Below are 21,106 nucleotides of genomic sequence, written 5' to 3'. Positions count from 1 at the left end.
AGGAGGTGAGAGGTTGTGAGTCAGACCTTTCTGACCTTCCCGACCTGCAGGGTCCCCGGGGGTAGAGGCCCCACGGGGCTCCCTCGTCTCTCCCTCCACATGAGGACGCAGCTCCAGACGCTGGTCTGGGAACCATCTCAACGGTGGATGTGGGGCGCCTGGATCTTGGTGTTCCAGCCCCCAGAACATGAGGGGGGCAGGTTTCTATCGCCGGGCCCTGCAGCAGCAGCCCCAAGAGCAGCCTCCCGGGGGGCAGACCCCGCAGGCCTGGGGTTCAGATGAGCACACTGAGGTTCGGGGAGCACGCTTGAGGGGCTTGACCCTCCCTGCCATGGTTCACACAACGACCGGGTCTGTTGGGTTTTCACCAATCCTTGCCCTGTCGATGCCAGGTCTCTGGAACCGCGGGGCTGGGCAGGGTGCGAGGAGCCGCAGAGCCTGGGTCTCTGCTCCCCTGAGATGTGCTTCCTCGTCTTACTAAACTTTGTCTGCCGTAGCATTTTGCGCTGAAAGGGCTCTTTCTGCCACCCGCCATCCAACCTCATGCATTATTTACCAGCTAATATCACAAAAGTGAGGTCTCCAGCCACCTCGGCAGCCTCGTGGGCGCCGAGAACACCGCCTGCCCCTCTCGTGCTCTGCCGTGGGGTTGAGCTCTCCAGCCCGGGCTGCGCCACCGCACTTACTTGTAACTCCAGAATCAAGTGTAAGTGGCAGGAGAACAAAGACGCGGCTCATCAGCAGCCCGTCTCCCCAAGACAAACCGACAAAGGGGTTTTGTTATTTACATATTAAATCCTGGCACTTCCTCCGCCCTGCCCTTCGAAGCCTCCCTCCTGGGCCTGCCCCACATCATGTTCCCCCTCTGCTGTCAACTCCTCTGCGTGCCCGGGAAGGACAACCTGATTTGCCCACCTCTCTATCACGTGCTCCGTCGGTCTGTACCCGTCTGTACCCCCGCCGCCCGTCCACCTGCCATCCTGCTTCTCCTCCACCCCCGAGGCTAGCGACACCCCTGACCTCACGAGGTGTCCACTCTCCGCTCTGTCTCGGCGCCCACTGCAGGAAGTGGGGGGCGGTGTGTGGGGCGGCCTCCCTGGGCAGAGAGCGGGGGGGCACCCGTGGGGGCGGTTTCGGCCAGCCAGTCGGGGAGCCGAGCTCCTGCGGACTGATGGGGTGAGCACAGGGCTGCAAGCCGGCCCGGGGGTGAAGCTCGCATGGACCACTTATGGAAAGCGGGAGCCTGTTTGCAGCAGGTTTGTTAAATATCAATGAAGCCAGGAAGCCGGAGGGTCGTCCTACGTCCTACGGAGGATGGAGGATACGGAGGATACAGGATACGTGGAGGCTGGTGCGGGAGCCCTTGAGAGAGGCGGGGGGGGGGGGGGGTGGTGGTGGTTAGGGTTGGGGGGGAGGAGCCGTATGGGCACAGGACCCTGGAGACCAGCAGAGGTGAGAGGTGAGCCGGACCCAGGGGAGGGGGAAGGCCCGCGGCCTGCAGCCCACCCAGCAGTAGGACAGTAGGGAGCAGGGGGGGCCTCCCCTGCATGGCCCGCTCTTCAAGCCACCGAAGCCACTTTTCTCATTTCCAATATGGAAATCATACTGCCTGCCTCGCCTTCTGGCAGAGGGCGACGGGCATTCTCTCCGATAAAGGGCAGGGAAATGCATCTGCAAAGCTCTGAGGGGGTTGGGAGGCATTCCTCACAAAAGACAGCTCCCTGTGCTTCCCTTGAAGACCCAGTTCCCCTCACAAGACTCATGGCTCTGCCCCCAGCTCCCCCAGCCTTTCCAGCCACGCCCCCCCCCCCCCCGCCCGGCTGTCCGGCTCCCTGAGCCCCGGGTGGTCCCGCCGCACCCCTGCTTGTAGGCTCCACCATGGGGGCGCCCGCCCCCTCCCCCGCCCCCAGAGCAGGTAAGTCTTCCAGCAGCTGCCCCAAGCCCGAGGCACGTCCCACGGCCTCCCGTGATCTCCTGGGATTCCCGAGGCTGCACATCTTCTGCACCCCTGTCTCATCACCACGTGGGAGATCTTGTCGGGGGCCGATGGAGGAGATGGCATGGAGGTGCTGCTGTGGTGACGGGGTTGATGACGGGAGGCGGCAGCTGCGGCGTCTGCAGTTCCGGGCCTTGCCCGCCCTTCTGGAAAGCCCATATGTTAACGTCTGGGAGCCCTCGGGCAGGAGCAGGAGCACATCAGGGGATTAATAGCCACAAATACGCTAAACTCTCCTCCTCAAACAGCATCTAACCGTCTCATTAGGGAGGGGCCGGGATGGAGAGCTGACTAATCGGGAGCAGATTTCCCAATCTCTCCCTTCTCTCCAACGCGCATACGCACATGACCTGCACGCAGGTGAACACACGTGCACATGCACATGACATGCACACATGCAAACAAGTGAACACACGTGCACATGACACGCACATAGGTGAACACACATGCGTGCACACATGCAAACACATACGTTCCACCTCCCACCCCCTCCAACCGCAGGCAAAGGATAACGCCCCAGAAATCACAGTGCACTGAGGGCAATCTTCCAGGAATTAAGGAAAGTGAGACGAAGGCCCAGCTCAGGGGCTGAACAGGGGAGGTGTCTCCAGGGTTCGCTCCCCGCATCTGAGGCCACGGCAGCCACTTTCCGCTTTCCGAGCCGGGAGAGTTCTAAGGGGATGGGGCCCAGCACGCCCTCCAGGAGGCCTGCCTGGGGGTGGAGGCAGCCGGGCCGCGTGAATATGCCATTCCAAGCGTCCAGGAAGACGCACACTCACAGGAGGTCTGAGAACGGGCCCTCATCCCCTGTGCTTCCTGTGGCCCTGATCCACTTCAACTGGTGTCCTTGTAAAAGAAGAAATTCAAAGGCGGACAAACAGGGAGGACACCGTGTGATCGTGAGCACAGCCGTCCACAAGCCGAGGGGAAAGGGAACAGACCCTCCCTCATGGCTTCAGAGGGGCCACCCCTGGCCTCCAGGACCACAGGCCTCAGTGTCAGCTGCCTTGGACACTGACCATGGGGACCGGGGTGCCGGCCAGAGTCCTGCCAGACACTCAGGTGTGCACCCCTGGCCGCCCAGGGGACAGCCTGTGCCCCTGGGAAGGACAGCCAGGTGTGACCGCTCCCTCTTCTATCCCTTGAGGGACAGTTCTGAGCCCCGTCCCTCACAGGGTCCTGGTCGGGCCGAGCCCCAGGGCGGCAGTGGGGACCAGCTCAGCCATGCACCCTATGGGTAACAATCTGTTTCCTTGTCTTTTCCCTCCCCAGCATCCGTTTATCCCCTAGGAGGGTCTCCTAAACCCTCTGCTTGCACGCCATGGCCTGGGGCCCTGCTTCCTGGGGGGTCCTGGCTGGGACACGCGGACGGTCCCAGAAACGGCAGCGCCACCTCGGGGTTCTGCTAGTCTGAAGAGGGAAGGGGATTCCGGCTGCAGCTGCGATGGGATCACATTTGTCACGGGGACTGTGGGGCGGGCGAGGACAGGCTCTCCCACGTTTTTAGGAATGACGGCCGAGCAGGGCCCCGGGGTGCGTGGTGCCGGCGCTCTGCGGCAGCCCCCAGGCTCCGTCGCGCCGAGGATGCTGAGGACCGCGGTTCTGTCCGACGCTGGGCGGCGCCTTTCGGGCGCGGGGCGGGACGCGGGAGCTCGGGGTGACTCGGATGCGGGCGGGGGGCGGGGGGTGGGGGGTGGATTTGCTGGGTTGACGTCTGTCGACAAATTTCATACAGTCTTTTCTTTCAGAAAGTATATTATTTTGACTCCTATGTTTGCCAGATTATCAGATCGGTTAAAAAGAGCTGGTCGAGGGCTCGAGAGGAGCGTCGGGTTTCATTCCCACATGGAATGTCTCCTGATGAGAGCCTCTGTGGCCCCCACGGTGTGTTCTGAGCGACGGCACTGGGCGCGGGTGTCTCTCGGGGCCCAGGGTCACGAGTGGCCGTGAGGCCGGCGCCAGGCAACCGGCTGCCTCCATGCACACGTGACATTTAGGTGCCACGGTGTGATGACACGTGGGCGCACCTTGGAGACTCTGCGGGGGGGAGGGGGTCTCCAGACACGGCGGCGACGCCGATATCGCAAGAAAGGAGTCAAATGAATGTTTGGATTCCCGGTGGCGATCATAGTCATGTTTACATCATATTCTAGCCTATTAAGCCCACAACAGCGTTAGGTCTAAAACAGGATGTATGTACTTGAATTAAACGATATTTTATTGCCAAACAATACCACATCGACTGACGCTTCCTCTTCCTTTTACTGAACGGCCTCTCTGTAGCATGCGATGCTCTTTCACAGTATTTCACCCGCAGAACTTCCTCCGAAACTGGCGTCAGTTACCAACCAACCAGAGTCATGGAATGTTCTAGATCCTCCGTGTCACTTCCCGTCTTCCCAGCATCCTCACCAGGAGCAGCTTCCATCTCCTCCCCGAGCAGCACCTCCTTGTCCTTCGTTCCAGCACGAGATCGTGGCCGTGCGTCCCGCGTACAGGCTCCACTTCGGATTCTGGTTCTCCTGCCGCGGCGACCACATCGGCGGGGATGTCCCGCTGACGTCCGGGACCCTCCCTCTGTAGACGACGCGCTGTCTGGGAGCGAGGTGGTGTGCCTCTCCGTGGAGGGTGATGGGTTTCTCCTCGATTCCATATTAGGTGACCCTCAGGTCCTCTTTCTCTTCCGCTGAAAAAGAAGTGCTCCTCGTAAATGCGCGAGGACCAAGTGGCAGCCCGGGGGCAGAGGCGGATGGAAGGTCTGGGACCCCCGTACCCATGGTCTATTGCTGCAGAACAAATGTTTGCACGAGGAGGGAGAGGCTTCACGAATCGTGGATTTCTTATCTGTGGGTTCCCTCGAGTCGGGGATCCAGGACGGGGTGGTGGTGGGTACGGGGTGCTGTGCTCAGGGCCTCGCCGGCCCAGCCCCGTGTCCTCTGGAACTCGGGGCCTCGTTTGGGTTCATGTGCGGTGTTGGCACAATCCAGTTCCTTGTGGTTTGGGTTCCCTGCAGCCGCCCCGGTGCCGGTTCACCCGGGCCTGTCCGCTTGCCCCCGGGCTGGCAGGAGAGGCTCCCTCTGCGGGCTTCCATCCGGGCTCCGGCCACACGGGAGTGAGCGCCTCACCGCTGGCCGTGCCTCACAACCCAATCCCTCCCTGTGTAAACCCCCAGTCATACACAAGGGGAGAGGATTATTCAGGGCGAGAACCCGGGCAGGAAATCTGGGAATCCTCCCTCCCGTCCTGCCAGGCTCTCCAGCGTGGGTCGGAGCCTGGGAGGGTCTGCAGCGGGCCCTCTGCTGTTTGCACGTTTGGGCGGCCCTGATGCAGAAGGGCCTTATGGGGCCCAGGTTCCAGCCTGTCCTACTTCCCCTCGGGTACGTGCGGCCCGTGTGCAGCCCTGCGTGACGGGACAGTCACTGGCCAGCATCGGGGGCAGACGGGAGGCCTTCTCTAACCAAAGATCACAACCACGAATCATGCAGCTCTGTATGCCTTCCGCCCGGCTCCCTGCCACAGGTTCTCCACCAGGACCCTGAGAGATGTGGCCACCAAGATACGACGGTGTCCCCCCGTCCGCTGCAGGCAGTGCCAGCAAAGGAGCAAGTGAGAGAAAAATGCAGGGCTCCGCGCAGCACCTGGGAAGGATGGTTTGCCCGCCTCTTAGTCTTGCCATCGAATCCCAGAATCGCGACTGCGCGTATTTACCCAACTAGTTTTAAAAATATGCATCCACCTAAAAACCTGCATGCAGATGTCTGTAGTATCGTTATAGTCACCCCAAATCAGACGGTGCTAGGACGTGCTTCAGCAGGTGAGCAGGTCAGCAAACCGAAGCACATCCACACAGTGAGCTACTGCTCGGGGATAAAGAGAAAGAGCTGTGAGGCCACCACGGACATGGCGAGTCCTGACCACACATGGCAAGCAGCAGACGCCAGCGGGAAGGGCTGCACGCTGCTCGGTTCCCCTTGTAGGACATCCTGGAAGAGGCAAACTACAGAGATGGACGGTAAAGAGGTCAGCGGCTGCAGGGGAGAGGGAGAGCAGGGAGCACGGGTGGGGTCGTATTCTGTGCGAGGCTGTGACGCGCTTACGTGACACCACGTGTATGCTTCACAGCCCCGAGAGCGAACCAGGATGGACACAGATTTTTTAAATGTTTAGAAGTTCAAGGGATCTCAGGATGGGATGAAAAATGCATCACAACGATCCTGCCATATTACAAAGAAGTGAAATCCCCGTGCTGAGGGGGTGGGGACAGCTGGTGGCCCGAGGACCTTCAAAGGGATCAAGGCTCCCGCCAGAGGCCGGGTCGCCGCTGTGATTCTGCCCCCCCGGGGATCACGGTCCAGGGGGCTGGGGGCCTGGGTCAACCAGCTGCTGTGCCGCGCGCCCTGGCCAGGACCCTCTGCGAGCAGACACGGGTGGGGAGCCGGGCTCTCACCGCGGGTGGAGCCGACCTTGGGCCGCAGACCAGGAGCGTCAGGTGCGCTCCTGTTGAGGCCATGCAGACACGGGCGGCTGCTCCCCGGTGTGTGTGCACGCTCGGTCGTTGTGCACATGCACGGGCCCTGCTCTGCCGGCTGGGCCCCCGGGAGTGTGATGCTCCCGCAGCTACAGGCACACCCAGCGCCCGGATGTTGGCCTCCAGCCTCCCGCAACCAGGAGAGGCAGGGCGCCGGGCGACAACGGGCGATTCCAGGACCCGGACGCAACTCGAGTGCTCAGAGTGAGCGAGGGGCATCCGTGGGGCATCCCGTGTGCCAGCAAGGAAGGCCGTGTGGGGACGGAAGTGGACTGGTGGGGCCACAGCCAGCTGGACGAGCGCCTGGTGGCCAGAGCTGGGACAGCTCCAGCAGCGGAATAAATAATGTAGCATCGAATTATAAAGCAAAATACAAGATTAATATCCAAGTTGCCGTAGAGATAGAAATAAATTATGGCATAAACCAGGAAGTGAGGAAGAATAGACAAAGCTCCCAGGCCAGAAAAAATCCGAAATCACGTGTGTAGATGCTCTGCCCTCAAGGAGGGGAGCGTGACCCCCACTCTCTGGGCTGCACGGTGCCCTCCTGCCCAAGTGGACAGTCTGGAAATGGGGAAAGAGCCCCTGCCCGTGGAGAAACAGTGACCAACCCACGGCGTCCGATGGCCCAGCTGACATCATCGTGTAAGTCACAATGGTAGCCGGCGGCCTCGCTCCGTGCGATGAAGACGTTCCTCCGCTCTGCGGCCTTCCTCCCCAGACTCAGAACCTCAGTCTAAAAACCAGAAAAGCATCAGGGCACATCCCGATAGCGAACTTCCCCCCGAAGTTTTCCAGGGGGAAACCTGCAATGTCCCTGACCCGCGCTCCTCACAGCTGCCAAGGTTTAGGAAAATGAGGAAAATCTGAAAAACTCTAGCGCCCAAAGCAGACCCACAGCGAACCGCAGGGCGGGGTCCCCGGCGGGACCTGGGACAGGACAGGATGTAACACAAAGACCAAGGAAACCCTAACATGGACTTTATTAACGATAAGGCCTCAGTGTTGGTTCGATAATTGTGCCGACGACGTGACACTCACACAGGATGCTGACGACAGAGTGAGCAGCTTGGGATGCACGGGAGGGAGGTCGTGCCACCGTCCGGGCTTCCCCGGAGATCTGATACTGTTCTAAGTTTCCAGGGCGACTTAGACACACGCACAGGTCGCCCGGCATCAGGGGCTGCATCCAGCTCAGGCAAGCGTTCCCTCCCGGGCGATGGCCCACCGGCCCCGGCGCAGCCCGAGGAGCTCCGTGGCGCCTTGCGCGTCTGCACCAGCAGCACCGGGCCTGGCACTGCTGTTTGGGGAAAACCGTCATGTGCGGGTTGAAAAGGCCCCGGTTGGTGCGGAACAGAATTCCTTCCAAGATCCCGAACACATTCCTGCTGGGGCCTTCCCACTCGGGTCACGCCCGAGGCCCCTGTCGCCCCCCAGACGGCAGCCCGGTGCCCGCCTGAGGGCCGTCACGAGGACGTCGGGAAAGGGCATGTGGGGGCCGCCTGGCACACGGTGGGTCGGCAGCCGAGATGTGGCTCCTTAGGAAGACCGTGGCCCTTCCACCTTCGTGTCCCCTGGTGTGCAGGGCAGGCGGTGGGTGTGCGTGACCTCGTGGCCTCCTTTGCGCCAGCAGCCCCCCCAGCTGAGTCCTGCACCCCGGAAAGCTGAGGGACCTTCCTCGCACTAGAGCAGGGACTACAAACCCAGGCACGTGGTGCGGGCAGAGGGTTCTTACACGAGATATAAAACACACTCCCTCAGAATGAAACCATCATTAAATGGGACTCCTCTAGAGTGAAGGTGGCTGTTAGCTCCTCACGGTGCGTCCCGGGGCCGGGGGTCGTTTGCAAGCTGGCGCCCTGGGCGCATGTACCCCGCAGGCATCGGGCCTTGGATGTGTGAGTCTACAGCCTTCCCCGCCGTTGGCCTGGATGAGTGTGCACAGTGCACAGAAGCCGTCCTCCCCCCTGTTCTGCCCTCAACAGATGACCCTGGGGACCCCGCACGGGGCACTCGGCATCTCAGCCGGTTCCCCATCCCTGTGAGCTCCACCTCCCGCCTCCCCCAGGACAGGGCCGGCCCGGGGATCCCAGGTCCCTCCCGAAAGAGCTCTGGCCCCGCCTGGGCCGGCCTCTCCTGGGCCATCCTCTTGTGCCCCACTTCTTCCTGGCATCAGAGGAGGAGGGGCATTGTCCTCCCAAGCAAGTGGAGGTCCCAGGTGCACCAGATGGCTCCAGGTGAACCCCAAAGGTGAACAGATCCAAGAAGGACCCCTGGGGAAGGAGGATCCACAACCTGGCCCCTACCTTCACTCCCCATCCAGTGCTCTGGGCACTGAGCCGCCGCTGTTCAAATTCTGCAGAGTCACTGACAGCTTGGAGACTCAGGTGAAGTTGGTGGACCCTCTGCAGAAAAATGCGGAGACCACAGACACACAGACACACAGACATGCACACGACTTTGCCTACGATTCTCACGACTTTTGGGGGGTTCCCAGGGCCCACGGAGCCATGTTGGAAGACTCCATCCCAGCAAAGAATACATGACTAAGAAGATAAAATTAGATGTCTACCTCATTGCAAACGCAGAAAATAAATTCCAGATGGAGTTAAGACCTAAATGTGAGATGGAAAACTGTAAAACATTTTAAAAAAAAAAAAGCGCAAGAGAATGTTTTTATTGCATCTTGGTGGCGACAATACAATAAACACACGAATCAGAAGCTGAATAGCCCGACAGGAAAATGGGCAGAGGACAAGAGCGACAGCTCACAACCAGGCGACCCACGGGCGAGGAAGCCCAAGGGGTCGATGAGGCACGACGGGGTGCGCCTCCACGCCGGTCACCGGGGAAGAGCAAAATAAAGCCGTAATGATGGCCCGTCTCACGCCCATCGCATGACAAGAATGTTGATGAGTCTGATAACACCAAGTGTTGGCCGGAACGTGGAGAAACAGGAACGCTTATCGCAGCTCGTGGGCGGTAAATTGCTAGAACTGCGTTGGGGAGCAATTTGGCAGTTCCTGCGGAAGCCGAGATTGCTCGAGCTCCCAAAACGACACAGCAATTGCACTCTGGGCGGCTCCCCGTGGTGACCTTGTGCACGTTCCCAAAGCTTGTTCGCAGAGGCTGATTTATTATACTGAAATAGCAACCAAAAAGAAAAAAAAAAAGAAACAGATCTCTGGTTGGGGAAATGGGGAAATATTGGTTATTCATACAGCAAAATATGAAACAATAGTGAAGATGTGTGGACTAGTTCTGTCTCTGTCAGCACAAATCTCCAAGACGAAATTATGAGTGAAAAGGAAAACAAAACACGTAACAAAAGTATATATGCAGGATGGCACCTGCGTGTAAGATTCTAATGCAGAAATAGTGCTGGATTTTGTGGATGAGCACACAGAGGCTTCGGGACAGCATGAGCCCAGCATGAGCCCGGGAGGAGGGAGACGAGGGCTTCTCCCTGCCATTTTTCAGAAGCATTGAAAGCAAACACCTGCTTACTTTGGGTAAACATGGCAGTGTCGATTATGGGGTTGTTGCTACTTTGCTACCTAACCGGAAATATTTCACACTTTTTTTTTTCTTAAACAATGTTTCACGATTTTAAAAAATTTTAATAAACAATACATGGCCTCTGAGGTGGCTGGGCCACGTTGGGCTCCGCGCAGCTGCACACCCCCGCCTGGGCTGGATGCAACTGCACTCCTATGGGAGAGGGCTCCCCGTTTCCTCCTGGGGAGGGCACCTGCTTCCTATGGAAGAGAACACCCCGTTTGCTATGGGAGAGGGCTCTCGTTTCCTACAGGACAGAACACCTGTTTTGTATGAGACAAGCACCTATTTCCTATGGGAGAGGGCTCCCTGTTTCCCCTGGGGCAGGGCACCTGCTTCCTATGGGAGACAGCACCCCATTTCCTACAGGAGAGGGCTCCCTGCTTCCTCCAGGACACAGCATCCATTTCCTATGGGAGAGAACCTACATTTTCTGAAGGAATTTCTGTGATCAGATGCTGATGATGGCCCTAGGGGAAGTGGAAAGGCGCTGTGGGGTGGACAGGGTGAGTCTCTCTAAGGACCTGACATTGAGCGAAGAAGTAAAATAGAGAAAGATCCAGTCCCTTGAGAAAATGAATTTTTTTAGGCAGAAAGAACAAAAATTGCAAAGGCCCCTGAACTAGGAGAGCTTGACAACGAGCAAGGCCAGTGTGACTGGAGCATCATCGGGCCAGGAGGTGTTGGAGATAAAGAGGAGGAGGAGACACAGGCTCCCACTCGTGGTCCTGGCGTGAGCCCTGGTCATGGGCTGAGCCCCAGGCCCTCCGTGTTCAGAGCCCCCCCCCCTTTCTCCCCGGCCAGCAATGCTGCCTCTCCAGGGAAAGATCCGAAGATGGCCTGGGGCTGGCTCTGCAGCAGGTGGTGCCGCACCCGCGTGAGCGTCGGGCAGGGACGGAGCCCGGCCTGGTCTGCGCGGGCCCCGCCTGAGCAGGTACATGAATCACGGAGGACATGTCAGGGCACACAGCACGAGGCAGCTCCTCTGCAAAGCCACCATTTGGTCCATGATGTGATACTAATTGCTCTCAGTGGCGCCTGGTGCTTTGTTAAAAAAAAAAAAAATTTAATGTTGAATTTATTGAAAAACAGAAATAGCACAGCATATGCTCTGACCATCTTCGGTGCTAACTGGCAACGCGGAGGGGCCCACTTCACAGGCCCCCTTGAGAACCTGCAGGGCTGCTGACGAGACCAGCAGAACCCAGCCTGTCTCCCGAGGGCTGCCTGCCAGTGGGAGGGCCGTTCTGCAGGTAGCCGGGCGGCCACTTCACCTCCCGTTTGCTGGGGACCCGACAGCTCAGGGCAGAAGTGGTGCCCAGGAGCCTTTGCCCGGAGCCCCAACCCCTACAGTTTGTCTGTGTGTGAGGACAGGCACCGAGCAACCGGGTGACGGGCTGTCGGTGACCGCCTTGCCACGCCGTTGATATTGTCAGCATCTGTGACGATGCAGATGGGGACAGGGAAGCGGGGCTATGGCCACCCGGTGGTAGACGCCTAATCACCCGTCCTTAGCATCAAAACAAATGCCTGGGATGGACAGACAGGGCATGGGTGTCTGGGAACAACCCAGAAAACCAGCAGGGCTGGGCGTTTGAGCTGTTTCTTTTCTCCCGGCTCTGGTCCTCAGAGCCCAGACCTACTGGGACCCTAACCAGGCCCCTGGGTCCAGCTCCACCGCATGCCCACTCAGCCCGGGTCATAGCCTACGGGACACTCAGGGTCAGCTCAACCTTGTGGTCAGACGACAAGGAGGCCCGCAGACTGGTTGTGCCGCTGCCCCTCTGCACCGGACTTCGAGAGTCGTCAGTGCTCCGGGTCGGAAGGGGTGGGAAGGGACCCAGGTCCCGTCTCCCTCTGCCTCTGGGCCTCTCTTCCCATCTCTAGCTCTCTGTCTCCTGTGTGCTTACCTGTTTCCACCTGCCTGCCGGTCTCTATCTACCTGTCTTTCACCTACTCACCCGCTCACCTGCCCACTGGGCTCACCCAGCGCTGAGCAGATGAGACACAGGGTGGTCCCCCCCCCCCCGAGATCTTGCCCCATAGTAGAGGAAGACAGAAGCCCAACACGGGGGCAAGGGTTCTCTCGACCCGAGCAGGTGTGTGTCTGCTGCATTGGAGGGGCCGGGAGGGGTGAGTGGGACCCCAGAAAGCAGGTGGGGGCGGACGATGGCCAGCCCCAAGCTCCGGTGCCCTCCTGCCCAGCAGCGTCTGCCTGTCGGTGTCGGGAGGCGGTGGGGCCAAGGTGTGCGAGCTGCCGGCCGACCTGCTGACCTGCTGACCTGCTGACCATCGTCCATCCCACCGCAGGGCTACCAGAGCCTCGCTGCCAAGTAGCCGAGCAGTGTGACCTCAGGCTTCTGAGGCGAAAGGCTCCTCTGTGTGCCCCCTGCCCCTGGGCCTTCGCACAGGCCATTCCTCCATCAGGAATGCCCTCCCTTCCTCACGCTGCACACTGCCCGGGGATGCCTCCCAGAGAAGCCTGCCCTCGCTCTGTCCCTGGACTGTCCAGCTAAGGCCGTTGGCGGGAGGTCGCGGCCGCTCCCCTCGCTCCACCACCAGACAGGGAGGAGGGAAGAGCTCCCTCCCTCTCTCACTGCCTCTGCCAACCACAGCGCCCGCAGCATCGTCAGGATCAGAAAACCTTCGGTAAGTGCACGAGGATGGCGAAGAGACTCCAAAAACTGAGGACACCTCCCAGGGACCTGTGTGAGTGGCTCTGCAAAACCAGGCGGGTCGGGGGGAGCCTGTGTGTCCTCCCTCCGTTCAGCTGCTGGCGGAGTCGGGAGGTGCTCCCGCGGGCAGCCCTGTGCTCCGCGCCCTCTCCTCCGCTCCCTCCTGGAAGGTGCTAATTCTGACAGCCGCTGACAGCCGAGCGAGGGAGCCAAGCCTGCGCAATGTAATCTGCCAGGCGGTTGCGCGAGGCCCGCTCCCTCTGCTCCTCGCCAGAGCCCACCTTCCAGGGCCAGATGCACAGAGGCAGCCGTGAAGCCCCAGCCCCTGGGGCCGCACGGCAGAATGACTCCCCGTCACCGGAGGATTGCATGGTGTCTCACCCCGTTGGGGCGGCCCACACCCAGCGCTGCCCCCCTCCCCGGACCCAGCCGTGGGCACTTTCCCTGTGCACCACGGGCCCCCAGAAATGGAGGGCTGGAAGGGGGAGAGGCTGCAGCCTCCTCAGTGCGTGGTAGCCCAGGACCTCTGCCCGAGTGGGCTCCAGGACCGATGAACCACACGCGCCGAGCCACAGCCCAGAGAGAATGAGAAGAAACACCTGCTCCTCCATCTCGGCTGACGCAGGCCCCGGAGAGAGAACGGAGAGCGCAGGGGCCACAGTGCCTCTGAAGCAGCCACTTCCCCGGCCTCCAGCTGTTGGTGCTCCCCGCTCCAGAGATGGGTCCACTCGGGAAGGGGAAGGAAAAGCTGGGCCAGGGAGGGAGGGCGTCTGATGGCGTCTCAGGCTCACAAGGGCTCTTTCGTTCATGAAAGGGCAGCCCCCCGGCTGGATGAGGTCCAGGTGACAGGCGGGGACCCACCCGGCTGCTTGGGACGGACATCGGGGGTACAAGTCCTCTGCTCTGGACGTGCCCAAGCAGAGGATGGGGCTTTGGGCTGCAGCAGTGTGTGCGGAGACACAGAGCCCAGGCTCAGCCATGGACCATGGTGTCTCTGTCCTCCCCTGGATGCAAGATACACCGAGGGCCAAAGCTCAGCCCTTCTCAGACCAGAAGCCAGCAAACCTAAGCCAGCTCCTCCCACCCAGACCATCTCTGTGGGCATCAGGGATGTGGAACCTGCTGCACCTTCCCCTTCGTGGTATGGTGCTCGGAAGACTGGCGTCGCCTTCCTGGTGTGGACTCGCCGAACGAGGGCAGAGCCGGGGCTTCAGCTGGAAGGTGGAGGGGGTGCTGCCCACCACACGGCACCGTAACCCCACATGGCGCTGACATCTCATTTCCTTCCTGCTCTCCAGAAGCCCGGGGCTGGTGCTGCAAGCTGGCGGCATACACTGCAGACCTCCCTGCAGACAAACCAGTCCCCGTGGAAAGGACAGTCCTATAGGCTGAGATCCTGGCTCCCAACTGAGGTCAAAGCAAGGTGGCAGATGGCCAACTTCTTCCATGGGGTGAGCGGTGTGGCCAGATGGCCTCTGCAAGCCTCCCCTCACCAGACAGCTATGTGCCCGGGGGAGTCTCCATGCCACTGCGATGCCAGGCATGTGCCCCCTGGGCACCTTACTCTTTCTCATTCAACCTCACAATGGAGGCAGCCAGAGGGAAGGAGAGAGAGAAATAGGGAAGCACAGATTCTGAGGCTTTATTTTCTAGAGCTAGGAAATGAGACAGCAAGACAAGGTGGTGGTCACAGGAAGTGGGCCCTTGAGCCTTTCCAGACACGCAGAAGCCAGGCCATCCAGCCTGCCCATCCATCCAACTCTGGAAAATGAGTGGACTGAGCCTGGGATGCTGGAGGACATCCATGAGGAAAGTGGGGACACTGTATCCAAGGGGTGACGTGGCCACAGCAGGCTGGGTTCAGGGAAGCATGGGTTTGGACAAGTGGGCAGCTCATGGTGCCCGGCTCCAGGAGGCTGGTCAATAGGCCCAGGACCCAGAGCCTGCATCGGCTGACATTCTTACTCACCAGGTGCCATCAGGAGAGGGGAACCCCTTAGAGTTGCAAGGCTAGGGCCAAGTGGACAGAAAGGGGACTGAGGGCTACACCAATGTCCAGGAACCAGCAGTGAAGCCCTGGACACTTGGCCGAAGGGGCTGTCATGCACTATCCTATGTTCACCACAGCCAGGAATGATGCAGGATGCTTACAACTTGAGGCCAACTGGACAAATACCTGACCTAGGGCACTTGTCAGGACACTTCTGAGGTCCTCAGATACCCCCTGTCTCAGGCCAGACCCAGGTCAAGAGGCTCCAGGTGGGCTGTGCCTGGGTGGCTCAGTCTGCTAGGCATCTACCTTCTGCTCAGGTCATGATCTCCATTCCTGGGATCGAGCCCCATGTCAGGTTCCCTGCTCAGCTTCTCCCTTCCCTCTGTCCTTCTCCCCCACCCACCCCCACCCCTACTCCCGCTCATGCTCTCTCTCCTTTTCAAATAAATAAAATCTTTAAAAAGAAAAAAAGAGTCTCCAGCCGGGAGAGGTAGGGAGCAAAGGGCTGGGAGGCTTGGCTAGGCAGACTTGCTCCAGGCTCTGCAGTGACTGCATCCTTCTCTCCACGAGACCCTTGGTGGGAAAGCCCCTTGCCTTGCCTTCTTGCCTGTCCAGGACAGGGCTTCATGCTGCATGGATCCCACTGGAGGAATGGAGTCACCAGCCCGCCAGCTACACCCCACCTGGGACACATGACATGTTTGAGTATGGTGAGGTCTAGCCCTGGAGTCCTTATCTCATTATGCTGGTACAGTCTCTGACCCAGAGTATGTGAAGGAACAAATGTATAAATGAGTGAACGTGTGTGCATGCATGTGTGCATGAACCAACGAATGAGTGTGTGAACACGTGTGTGAACCAGTGAATGAGTTTGTGAATGTGTGCGTGAACCAGTGAATGAGTGTGTGAATGCATGTGCAAACCAATAATGAGTGTGTGAACATGTGCGTGAACTAATGAATGAGTGTGTGAACACATGTGTGAACCAGGAAATGAGTGTGTGAAGGTATGCAGAAACCAATGAATGAGTGTGTGACTGTGTACATGGACCAATGAATGAGTGTGTGAACACCTGCATGGACTAATGAATGAGTGGTGAACATGTGCATGAACCAGTGAACGAGTATGTGAACGCATGCGTGAACGAATGATGAGCATGTGAACACCTGGGTGAATCAATGAACAACTGCATGAACGCGTGTGTGAACCAATGAACAAGTGCGTGAATGTGTGGGTGAACCAATAATGAGGGCATGAACACATGTGTGAATCAATGAATGAGAGTGTGAATGCATGTGTGAACCAATGATGAGCACACAAACATGTGTGTGAACCAATGATGAGGGTGTGAACGTGTGCGTGAACTGATGATGAGCACGAGCACGTGTGTGAACCGATGATGAGGGCGCAAATGTGTGTGTGAAACGATGATGAGCACATGAACGTGTGCATGAACCAATGATGAGTGTGTGAACGTGTGTGAACTAATGATGAACGCAAGCACGTGCGTGAACCAATGATGAGCGTGTGAACCAATGATGAGTGCGTGAACCAATGATGAGTGCGTGAACCAGTGATGAGTATGTGAACGTGTACGTGAACCAATGATGAGTGCAAGCACGTGCATGAACCGATGATGAGCACGTGAACATGTGCACGAGGAGAACAGAGCTTCAGGTGCAGAACCACCTCCCCAGCTGACGCTTCCCACTCAAGCCCACGCCTGCAGAACCATGTGGTCCACACTTGGGGGCCGCCTGATTTGGCTCCGCCTACCCCCAGCTCGAGGGCCGTCTCCACCCTGTCCGAGGGCTCGGCTGGATGGGGAGAGTGCTGGGGGATGAGGCTGCCGCCCCCGGGGTGCCCCAGCCCCGGGCAGACCCACCCGGATTGCTCCGCCAGCCGAAAGGACCACCATCGTCGGGGTCTCGGGAGGGGCCGGGGAGAGGGACGCGGGGGGCCTAGCAGGAGGGGGTGTGTCATGCACATGTGCCGAGGGGAGGGCAAAGCCCAGCTCTCCGTGCCCATTCTTCTGGGTGGGGGGACTACTTGTGGGCTTTTACACCTCTCTCTCTATTAACGCCTCTCTCTCCTCCTCCTCCAGATTCTAATCGCCTTCCAGAAAACAGCTGCTATTAGCTTCTCCCCTGAGCCTCCAAATCCCCGGTGCTCAGCAAAATTCCCCTCTGATTGAAGCAGCTGTGCTCCGAGCTGAGCGTCCGCCTTCAGAGCTCATCAAAGCCCCTCAAAGGGGAGATTAGCAGCAACTTCCCATCAGGCCCGGCATTGTCACCATTTACCGCGCCAGCCGCGCTCGGCCACCGCGGGCCCTTGCGGAAGACATGGAATTAGAGAGCGCGGGGCCCTCAGAAGCACGGAATCATCAAATCTTCCCCCAAATCAGCTTAGGGTGTTAGAATTTTAAGGCTGCATCCTTTCAGAAGCTCAGACTCTTAGAAGTCACCTCAAATTTTATTCCCATTAAGTTTGGGGTAAAATAAATACATCTAATCTCTGACACCATCTTTGCAGCCCAGCATCGTAGTTATGAAAAGCTCAGGGTTGCAGCACAGGTGGGCCACAGAAATCCTGCAGTCGGGAGGTCGGAGGGAGAGTCGACTCTGGAGCATCCGTCCCCCGGGGGCCGCCGCCCTGCCTCCTGCCTCTCACTGCAGGAGCGGGGCTCGCTGTCGGTCCCCAGGTCTGCCCCTCTCTAGCCCAGGTCAGGATGGTCTCAGCATGGAGGAGACGCCCCCCATGCACTGTGACTGATGACTCCAGGCCCACCAGAGGCATGCTCACACCCCACCATCCTGCCCCTGCACTGGGCATGCTCACACCCCACCATCCTGCCCCTGCACTGGGCATGCTCACACCCCACCATCCTGCCCCTGCACTGGGCATGCTCACACCCCACCATCCTGCCCCCCCCACCAAGGTCCCAGGAGACCCCCACCCTGAGGCATTTGCAGGCTTCACCCTGGAGCCATTTCCTCCAAGGAGACCCAGGACCACAAATGAATCAGGCAGAGGCAGGTACGTCCCCCAGTGGGGATGGGAGTCTGGAATCCCCCAGGCCTCACCATTCCACACTCACCAGGGCCCGTGCGCCATCTGACTCGGGGCCTGACCCTCTGCACAAGCATCATACACCCTATAGCAGACCCCAGGTTCAGGAGTCCACGTGGGGGTGTTCATGAAGCTCACGAACTGAGTCTCAATCTCTTCATCCATGAAATGGGCGGTTGGATCCCTTTTAAGGATCACTGGGAGAAGCAGAGCTGGGGCGCCCGACACCCACAAGGTGCAGGGAGTTAGAGGCACCCAAGGGTCCAGGAGGAATGACGGGGGCTGTGGGGCTAGGTGGGGGCTCCACAGGCTGCGGGGGCAGGAGGGACTCTGCAGGCTCCCTAGTGCAGGCTCCTCCCGTGTGTCCCCCTCCCGCCGACCCCTCGAGACACCCACACCCCCCGTGGCCTGTATCTCAGCAGTGGTCAGATATGGCTGACCCAGGAGCTGTCGGTCCCCAGGTCGGGGGCCCTTCTCCGTTGCTCACAACAACAGAACGGCAGGGTGGGCTTCGGGAAGTCATCTCTGTGGCCGGAGGAGGAGACCGTAGCCCTGACACCACCCAGTGCAACCTCTCCCCCGGCCCTGCCGCCTTTGCTCTGGCCTGTCCCGTCCTGGCTCACCTGGGCCACTGCAGTGGCCTGACCATCGCCCTGCCTGAGACACCCCCGCTTGTCCTCCCCATCTCCATCCCCCGCCATCCCCCTCATACACCCAGGTGAGCCCCCCGCAGCTCCAGGGACTCACATGCCAGAGCTCCACTACTGGTCTTGGTATTCCAGGCTCCCAACCTGATGACCGGAACCCACCCGCCGGCCTCCCGCACCCTCGTGGGCGCCTCCTGTCCCCGTCACACGAGGTGGCTCTGGCCCTCCACCGCCCAGCAAATTTCCTGGCCTCTGGGCCTTTGCACGGTGGCTTCTGCTCCCTGGACCGTCCTTCTGCACCTGGCGGCCTCCCACTCACACTTCCCCTGCTGCCCCACACTCCCCTCTTGCGCTCTCTGCGCCCTCTGCGCCCCCACACGGCGCATCACACCCGCGTTTCTCTGTCTCATTTCGCTGCTTGTCGGGCCCCCTCCCTGGTGCCGTTCCCAGCAGCAATCACGAGGATTCTGACAAATCGGCTCCCTCTGCACTGATGAGGACGCGCTTCACGTTCGGGGTGGCGGGGTGACCGACCAAGGTCACGCAGCTTGTGGCCACAGGTGCAGCGCTGCCTCTTCCACGAGCCTTGGAGTCGGCGCGAGAGCAGCCATGTGTCTGGGGACCCGGTGGCTGCCACCGACGGAGGCAGCGGGGTGAGGCCAGAAGCACCGCGGCCTGACACTCTATCCGCTGGATGCGGCTGACGGGGGCTTCACCAAGGTGCTGTCACACGAACGACTCACCGGGCACCTTGCCGGCCGCAGGTGCTCCCGAGGCCCAGGCAGGGGGGAGGAGCGGTGACCCTCAGGAGCCTCCGCACTCGGGGCTTCTAGAACCTCTGCTCCTTCTACATCTGGAGGAGGGAGGCTGGTTATCCCGCCCCCTGCCCTCCCGTCGCCGCTCCCGTACCAGGTGTCCCCTCTCTTTGCCAAATTCACTCAATTCTAAATTTTGGGATTGCCGCCGGCACGCCCAGCATCAGTGCCGCTCCCCTCGTTGTTTGCCGCGATCCTGCGGCACCGTTTGCCTGCCAGCACTTGCCAAGCCCGAGGCAAATATTGGCAGTTGTGTTCTTTGCAGCATCATGAGGGACGGGTCGGGTGCTCCCCGTTCCAGGGAGCAGGACGGTCCTGGCGGCTGCTGTCCTCAGGGCGGCAGCGCGGAGCGGGAGCCCGGGAGGCGCACTTGGCGCCCAGCACCCATTCCTCTCCGGACGGTGACACCCGGGGGCGCTGCCCTGGGGAACCACCGGCTTCCCTCCGGCCCTCCGCATGGAGGGGTGGGACGTGGTCACCAGGAGCCGGCACATGACCCTACTGGGGACGACAGTAGGACTCCGTCCTGGGACGTGTCCTGGGAGCACAAGGAGATGGGGAAGCTCCTCTGCTGGGGCTGGCCCAGGAGCTTGGGTGCAGGCCTCGAGCCGCCCGACCTGCTCTCAGAGGGAAGACGACAGGCGAGCTGAATGGAGGAGGTGATAACGTCCTGGGGTCCCTGGGCCTCCCTCCTGAGCTCGAGCTAGGTGAAACGAATTTCTGAGCCCCGAGACCCGAGGAGTCCTGCATACCGCGCTCCCCAACCCATGTTTCCTTCTTGCTGGTCCTGGAGAAGGAGGTCAGGTCCACGGAAGAGGCTGGAGCCTGAGCAGGGACAGATTTAGAGGCAGGAAGCCAGGGTTACGAGAGGAGGGCCCAGGAGCCCGCGGCCTTCCCTGGAGCGTGGGCCTGGCCTCTGATCCCTGAGGCCCTCGGAGGGCCCACGCCCCCCCACCGTGCTGGCACCTGGTGCTGCAGCGCAGCCGCGGGACTACAGAGGCATCCAGCTGTGCAGGTGGGGCGCCAGCGGCCCCGCATGACGCTGATGACAGGCAGCTGTTCCTCAGACAGGAGGCATTGGCACTTCGTGCACAGAGGCCCCGCGTGTCGGTTCTCCTGCCAGAGCTCACCAACCGTCTAAACCCACTACAGGTGAGCTGAGGGTCACGGGCAGTCGGGCTCCCGGGGCTGCCCCGAAATGAGCCTCTCCTGCTGCAGAAGCCCCTCTGTGAGTCAGCCCCGGAGCCCCCTCGGCCTGCAGCCTGGGTCAGCGCTGAGCTGGGTGGGGAAGGTCACAGCCTGCACAGGGACCGGTGGCCGTACCCTCCCAGCCACGGCCGGGGGGCCACCAGGCTCGTGGGCAGTGCTGGCGGGCGGTTCCTGAGAAACCCACGCTGGCTCTCTAGGGGCCTCCTGGTGTCCGATGAGGGTATGGAGCGTGACAGTAAGTCGGGGTGGGGGGCATCCCTGGGCCCCGCGGAGCCGCTCATGGAGGACTGGATGTCCCAAAGCTCGGGTATAAGGCCTTGGTCCTCGTTTACCTACAGAGTCAGAGACTGAGGCAGTCAGGATTCCTGTGACGCCGGCAGGCCACGTGCGCCAGAGCTACAGGGCTTGGGGACTCGGCAAAGGACAGGGTTGACCCACAGCCTCGCCTTGCTCCAGGCTCTGGGGCCAAGGCTGGCGCCGTCCCTCCCCCACCAGCCCTATAGCTGATCTGAACCCCACTTGCCACCTGGAGCAGGTGTCCGACCCCCACACGTGGGGTCCCACCTGCAGAAAGAACTGAGAGAGGGGCCCAGAAGCTTCAAGGTCCCTCCCCTCG

This window comes from Nyctereutes procyonoides, unplaced genomic scaffold (genome assembly GCF_905146905.1).
Source record: "Nyctereutes procyonoides isolate TBG_1078 unplaced genomic scaffold, NYPRO_anot_genome, whole genome shotgun sequence".
In the NCBI taxonomy this organism is placed as follows: Eukaryota; Metazoa; Chordata; class Mammalia; order Carnivora; family Canidae; genus Nyctereutes; species Nyctereutes procyonoides.
The sequence above is the reverse complement of the archived record's forward strand: the minus strand, read 5'-3'. Positions refer to the sequence as shown.